Genomic DNA, 8,174 nt, shown 5'->3' on the forward strand with positions numbered 1-8,174 from the left:
ACGGTAAATCGTTTGTCAAAGAAGATAAAGTATTTAAGTGACTCGCTCCTATACCATCTATGAAGGAAATTTTAAAGAAGTTTAACGGTCATCATGACTGTTTCAACATCTTTGTGAACTGTGTTATCTTATATTTCGTTCAAAATTTCGTCGACCATTTTGTATTATTTTGCATTGTATTTGTTTGTAGTCCCTCCGATTTTTAATGTGTACCATTTTGTTGCTTAAATTTTTATTTGTATGTACCTGAGTTTTTCTTATGCTTTTGTTATCAATAAAAATTTGCACTGCGTGCATGTTTTAACACATTCACTTTCTACATTTATTAACTCTCAAAACTGTCATTCTCCTTAATACTGCCGTCTCTATATTGCGTTTGAATTGCCAATGAAAGTGAGGCCTGGTGTAAGCTGAAGGTATCCATATTGGATCATTTATTTTAATAGAACAATGTTTTATGCTGGTTCCCAACTGTTAATCGATTCATCATATCCTTTCATTTCACAAGTCCATATAATTTGACTTGTATTTGTATGGTCGTCTAAATCCGTCATCTTGTTTTTTTTATATATATATAAATAACTGTTATTCTTAAAACATTCCCTCAATTTCCTCCTTTAAAGTCGTACAGTTTGTAAACAAACTGACCACCTAATATTATTTGCTTGATTTTGATTATTTCCACAGTAAAGTTAGAACGGTACATTTATTTTAAAATACAAAATTGGTTTGATATTTAGAAATTGTAACAGTATTGGTTGTCAAACAACGAAGTAGTCTGACTGATCCATGTTTGTAATATTTTTTCTTCCCTGCTGGCATTAACCTTTCACGTCTACCAGTGTTTGACGTGTGTTATTGTATACATACATTCATTTTGGCAAATCGTCAACCAATTTTCTGGTTTCATTTTGATTAAAATACTTTCTTCAGAGTTCAGTTTAATCTGTGTGATAGGGACACTTTCTTAATGCAAAAGTACAAAAGAACAGAACTTATTTTATACATAAATTCCTTTTGGCAAATTGTTCACCAATTTTCTGGTTTCTTTTTTAGTAAAATACTTTCTTTAGAGTTCAGTTTAATCTTTGTGCTAGGGACGCTGTCTCAATGCAAAAGTACAAAAGAACAAAACTTAATGTATACATAAATTCCTTTTGGCAAATCGTCAACCAACTTTCTGGTTTCATTTTGAGTAAGATACTTTCTTCAGAGTTCAGTTTAATCTGTGTGCTAGAGACGCTTCCTTAATGCAAAAGTGCAAAAGAATAGAACTTATTTGTTTTTTTTATATCAGATCCTTAACATATTTGTTTTAAAAAAATTGCCTTCATCAGTCTGTTTCTATTTAGACTTTCGCTCTCTTAAGGTGTCTCGAAAACACCTGTATGTAATCTCACTTCTTTATCTTTGTTCTCAGTTCAAGCGTGTTTTGAGATACCCATCGCACCTTTACGTCAAAAGATTTTCAGACAGTACGGTACGAAGAAGGAAAAAATATGTATTTGCTGTGATTAAATATATAAATTTGTGTTCAACTACATTTACAGTTCGAAAATCTCGTAAACTTTCCAAGGTCACTCTACAACAACTCATCAATTCATGGAAGACAAAAGTTTCATTCAAAGCAGTGCATAATGACTAGGATGTGAATCAAACATAGGAAAGGTAACATTTTTTATAAATTTAAAATCATTCCACACATAAGTTTGGATTAAATAGTAATAAAGAAACCAGGAAATGTTTGCGGTGTCACATTTCTCTATTCAGACTTCATTAGTCAGGATTATTCATAGCCAGTACTTGGAATCACACCTAATGTTGCGGGGGGGGGGGGGAATGTTGCCAGAATTTTCCACAGGAAGTGTCTATATATAGCCTTTAATATTAACCGTATCCAGGGTTTATGAGCGAACACAAGACATGCCTGATATTTTAGTTTACATTTGGGCCCAGTTAGATATTGTTTTAAATCAAAACGAATTTGGTTTGAATTCAGGTAATTTGTTTATAGTTTACGTCTGTCGAAATATAGTATTATTTCTGAGTAATATAGAAGTGACCTTTCTGTGCGCAGTGGCTATTATTTGTATGACCTTTGTTCAAATTTCAGAGTACGGAATTTGTAAGACGTTCAAGAACTTTAGTCTTGTTCTTCTGCTGAATAATGGTAACTGCTTAGTTACTACTCAAAGGAAGAATGGAAAAGACTCTAAACATAGTACTATGTCTGGAATACGCCAGTTCTGTACTACTATGTCTGCATTACAAAATCATTATTCAAATACAGTGTCCACTCGGAATTCGTATAGAATATGCAAAATGTCTATGCTTATGGAGTATGCAAAATGTCTATGTGTATAGAGTATGCAAAATGTCTATCCTTATAGAGTATGCAAGATGTCTATGCTTATAGAGTATGCAAGATGTCTATGTTATGCAAACGCACATCTTTATACTGTCCTCCCTAAACTTTTCCTGTCAAGTGTGTGTGCGTGTGTGTGTGTGTGTGTGTGATTAGGATTTTTAACGTAGCTTTAACAATTTTTCAGTCATATCGCTACGGTGTCTGCAGTGTGGCAGTTTATAGTGATGTCTAGCACAGGGGCACCATGCCGCAAACATGTAGCATGATGTCCCACCCAATCACATTATCCTGACACCAGGCCGACCAGACCTAACACTAACCTCTTAATGCTGAACGCCAAGCGAGGCAGCTGTAAGTACCATTTTTGTAAGACTTTGGTATGACTCAGCCGGGGATAGAACCCACGACCTCCCGCTTCCGAGGCGGACGCTCTAACCACTAGGTCACCGGTTGCCTGTCAAGAGATATAATGAAAAAAATATCGCATACATAGTGCAATGTATCCCCTATATACTCGTTATAAAGGTGGCTCATGCTGCAAACAACATTTACCCGTCTCATAATGCTCCGGTACATCAGGGTCTACATTGTTTATTCTACTGATTACTCCTAACAAACTGCAAAGACCCTGATCCGCCGATGCTCTATGCTATGGTAGACCTAGTTCTATGTATGTAGCAGTTGGACCCGACTTGTAATTTATCTCTCTCATCAAATGATTCATTGAATGCATGGCCAAATATTTGACATCAGTGCTTATAAGATGTGCTTGGCACACCGTCCATGTCTACGTTATCCTAAGTTTAAATGTAACTAGGTGCATTCTCTGTCTGATACCAATAACTGTACATGTTTCAAGATCATCTCACGTTTTCCATGGGGACTGAAAATGTCTACGTTTAGAAGCCCACGCTACAAGTGATATTTTTTTTTGTTTGCTTCGAAAGCACATACAACTATCTTCTAAATGATGAGACTCTCTCTCTCTCTCTCTCTCTCTCTCTCTAAAATCGACAATCGATTAATAATAATAATAATAATAATAATAATAAACGAGCATAAATATTTGAGCAATATCAAAATAAACATGTCTTGTTCAACAATTTTACCAGGCTCCCAGCCATACTTTTCTCATAATGGGTATTTAAAAAGGGTATATGTGTAATAATTACAGGTGGACATATTTAGGGTTGTTTTAGGAAGATTTCACAAATATTCAGTAAGAAAGACAAGCCGTCACTGTCAATTTAATGCCAAATTTATCGATAACGTCCATACACAAATTAGCCAATTTTATTAACACTTTTCTTCGAATTAATAATTTCAACATAAAAACAAAATTAAATTTAAGAAAAACAATCCTTGAGGACACGCGTCATGATAAATTACTATATGTTCGTTTTTTAATCCTTTTCCCAAAACAAGTCATGACTTAGAAGAAAACTTTGGCCCAACAAGACAATGCCTTTACAGTATATTATAGAAATGTAGGAAAATTTAAGGCAAAATAACACAACAGCATAAAATTAAGGGATTTTATAAGCAACAGTATAACATATAAAGATACTTGTCGAGAAGGGGCCTGTATTAATAATATAAATATGATTAAAATCAGATCTTCACTCTTCACCCAGGACCGCGGAGTTCTGATTTTAATCCGATTGGTATTAATATCCATATAGGGATAGTTGCTGAGAAGGGGCCTGTGTTAATATCAATATAGGGATATTTGCTCATAAGGGGCCTGTATTAATCTCAAGATAGGAATATTTGCTGAGAAGGGGCCTGTAATAACATCAAAATAGGGATAGTTGCTGAGAAGGGGACTGTATTAATATCAATATATGGATAGTTGCTGAGAAGGGACCCGTATTAATATTAAAATAGGGATAGTTGCTGAGAAGGAGCCTGTATTAATATCAATAAAACGATAGTTGCTAAGAAGGGGCCTGTGTTAATATCAATATAGGGAAATTAGCTGAGAAGGGGCCTGTGTTAATATCAATATATGGATAGTTACCGAGAAGGGGACTGTATTAATATCAATATAGAGATAGTTGCTGAGAATCGGCCTGTATTAATATCAATATAGGCGTAGTTGTCTAAAAGGGGCCTGTATTAATATCAATAAAATGATAGTTGCTGAGAAGGGGCCTCTGTTAATATCAAAATAGGAATATTTGCTGAGAAGGGGCCTGTATTAATATCAATATAGGGATAGTTGCCGAGAAGGGGCCTGTATTAATATCAAGATAGGGATAGTTGCTGAGAAGGGGCCTGTATTAATATAAAAATATGGATAGTTGCTGAGAAGGGGACTGTATTAATATCAATATAGAGATAGTTGCTGAGAATCGGCCTGTATTAATATCAATACAGGGGTAGCTGCCTGAAAGGGGCCTGTATTAATATCAATAAAACGATAGTTGCTAAGAAGGGGCCTGTGTTAATATAAATATAGGAAAATTAGCTGAGAAGGGGCCTGTGTTAATATCAGTATAGGGATAGTTGCTGAGAAGGGGTCTGTATTAATATAAAAATATGGATAGTTGCCGAGAAGGGGACTGTATTAATATCAATATAGAGATAGTTGCTGAGAATCGGCCTGTATTAATATCAATATAGGGATAGTTGACGAAAAGGGGCCTGTATTAATATCAGTAAAATGATAGTTGCTGAGAATGGGCCTGTGTTAATATCTCTATACCGATATTTGCTGAGGAGGGGCCTGTATTAACATCCATATAGGGATAGTTGCTGAGAAGGGGCCTGTGTTAATATCAATATAGGGATAATTGCTGAGAAAGGGCCTGTATCAATATCAATATTGGAATAGCCAGGGAGTGGGGGCCATCATCAATATGGGGATAGCTGGTTGATGGGGGCCATTATTAATATTAATATAAGAATAGTTGGCTTATAGGGGCCATTATCAATATCAGTGTAGCGATAGTTGGGTAATATGGGCCTGTATCAATATCAATATGGGGAGAGTTGGGTGATGGGGCAAATATTAATATCAATATAGCGATAGTTGGGTGAAGGGACAAATATTAATATCAATATAGCGATAGTTAGGTGATGGCACAAATATTAATATCAATATGGGGAAGGTTGGGTGATGGGGCAAATATTAATATCACAATATGGGGAGAGTTGGGTGATGGGGCAAATATTAACATCAGTATGGAGAGAGTTGGGTGATGGGGCAAATATTAATATCAATATGGGGAAGGTTGGGTGATGGGGCAAATATTAATATCAAAATATGGGGAGAGTTGGGTGATGGGGCAAATATTAATATAAATATAGCGATAGTTGGGATAAAAATACAAGATGTTACAATTCAGTGATGCCAACAGGAAGAAGCATAACTGAAGTGACAACAAAGACATAATTCAGCTTGATATATCATGACAAATACAATATATTTTTATATGAAGTTGTGTATAAACGCATGGGTTAATGGTAAGTTTTAAAGAAATTTCAGAATTATTTTCAAGGGTAAAAAATGTAAGGTAAAATGTATGATTATTTAGACAACATGTTGTACACAATTTTTTTTCCAGTCATGTATGTTTGTAGTATAGTATGAAGACATGTAGAATAGAAATAATACCCAAATTTGAAGGAGAGACTAGTCGGGACTTACATTTTAAGTTCTTCTCCCACCCTCCCCCTTACTCTTGGTGAATCACATATTCATGTGTGTGTGTGTGTGTGTGTGTGTTTGTGTTGTCATCATATGAGATGCATAATGACGTCCTGACTATTAACATTTTTTTCTCAACTACTTTGTCTTTCTTATTTTCGCACATAGAGTGAACATCGCAAGTTTTACAGAAAAAGGGCAGGATGTTCGGTCAATGTGGTCTGTATTTTCTCATTATCTGAACATTTTCTTTGGTGAATGACTCACATCATATATATTTTTAGCGTATTACCACGAAAGAGCTCGGCAGTAAAAAAAATTGTATAGTCGAACGACGAGTCAGATGAGGGTATCTACAAGTGGAATCGGCAATGAAGCTTATCTTATAGCCTATATAATACGTCTGCTACCCGGATCTAATACGCTCCAGTAGTAACGACAAACACGCGAGGATATGGCGAGTGGTGATTATTCAAAATACGCATGTAAGAGATAATTGGTAGCCTCGTGGGGTTTGAGAGCGAACGCTATGCTACACGTGACTGGTATTTTATTATTACTGTTTGACTCATTTAAAAATTAATGTAAACCTCAATGACTTATTAAATTCGTTCTTCTCCCTAACCCCCTCCACCCTTGGTGAATCACATATTAATATATATATGCGTGTGTGCGTGTGTGTGTGTGTGTGTGTGTGTGTGTGTGTGTTATTATCATATGAGATGCATAATGACGTCCTGATTATTAACATTTTTTTCTCAACTATTTCGTCTTTTTTATTATCGCACATAGAGTGAACATCGCAAGTTTACAGAAAAAGGGCAGGATGTTCGGTCAATGTGGTCTGTATTCTCTCATTATCTGAACATTTTCTTTGGTGACTGATTTAAATCATATATATATTTTAGCGTATTACCAGCTCGGCGATCATTCCTTGTCATAGTCGATATTTGCAACCCGGATCTACGAGGAATCAGATGAGGGTATATACGAGTGGAATCGGTAATGAATCTTATCTTATAGCCTACATAATACGTCTGCTATCCTGATCTACTACGCTCCAGCAGTAGCAACAAACAAGCCAGGATATGGCGAGTGGTGATTATACAAAATACGCATGGCCGAGATAATTGATAGTGTCTGGGGGTTTGAGAGCGAACGCAACGCTACGCGTGACTGGTATCTTATTATTACTGTTTGACTCATTTAAAAATTAATGTAAACCTCAGTGACTTATTAAATTTGTTGTTTTTTTTTTTGTTTTTTTTGGGGGGGGGGGTCTTTGTAGAAGAGACACTATAAAATGTCGGTCCATATATGCCAGCAGATGAAATGCTATGCAATGAATTAAGGTATAAGGGATTCAAACATGGAACTATACAAAGGTTTTGAGGGTGAACTCAACTTTTGTTTTGAATTCAGGAGGTAAATCCTGAGGGGGTAGCAATGGGATAATTAAGCTGTTAACAAATTACTACAATATGCTGCTTTGTTATGAAAATTTACCTTAGCTGTTTATAAAATGATTTCACTTTCAAAACACGATCATTGAAGCCTTGGCAAATAAAAGAAAAATGCACGGGTGTGTGGTAAACACCAATTAAAATCCTATACATTGGGAATTTAATTTTTAAAGACGAATAATAATAATAATAATAATAATAATAATCCTTATCATTTTCGTTAATTACATCACTCAACAAAAACGACGACAAAAATATAAACAATAATGACAAATAATAAAATTATCTCCCAAAATAACCACGATCACTCTCACTACTATAACCACCACCACCACCACCACCACAAACAACAACAATTACTACTACAACTGCCACCACCACCGCATATACTAATACTTGTGCTTCACTTACTATCTGGCTGACAGCAGAGACAAAACTTTCGCGTCATCATAAATTAGAGCAACTTAACAAATGTTTTTATATGCTAAAATAAAAAAGAACATTTCAAATTTAGGGCTTGTTTATTACTCGGAAATCGTTACATTCGTTCTACAAAATTTGAAGAATAAAGATATAAAACCTCTAGCACTGTCCAAGATCATAACCTGGAAAACTTATAAAGGAAGTTTTAAACCAAAGTAATAAAAGAAATTAGTCATTTTGACCCGAGATCAGGTATACCAATATGTGT

The sequence above is a fragment of the Sinohyriopsis cumingii genome, chromosome 2 (genome assembly GCF_028554795.1).
Source record: "Sinohyriopsis cumingii isolate HCF-2022 chromosome 2, ASM2855479v2, whole genome shotgun sequence".
NCBI lineage: Eukaryota > Metazoa > Mollusca > Bivalvia > Unionida > Unionidae > Sinohyriopsis > Sinohyriopsis cumingii.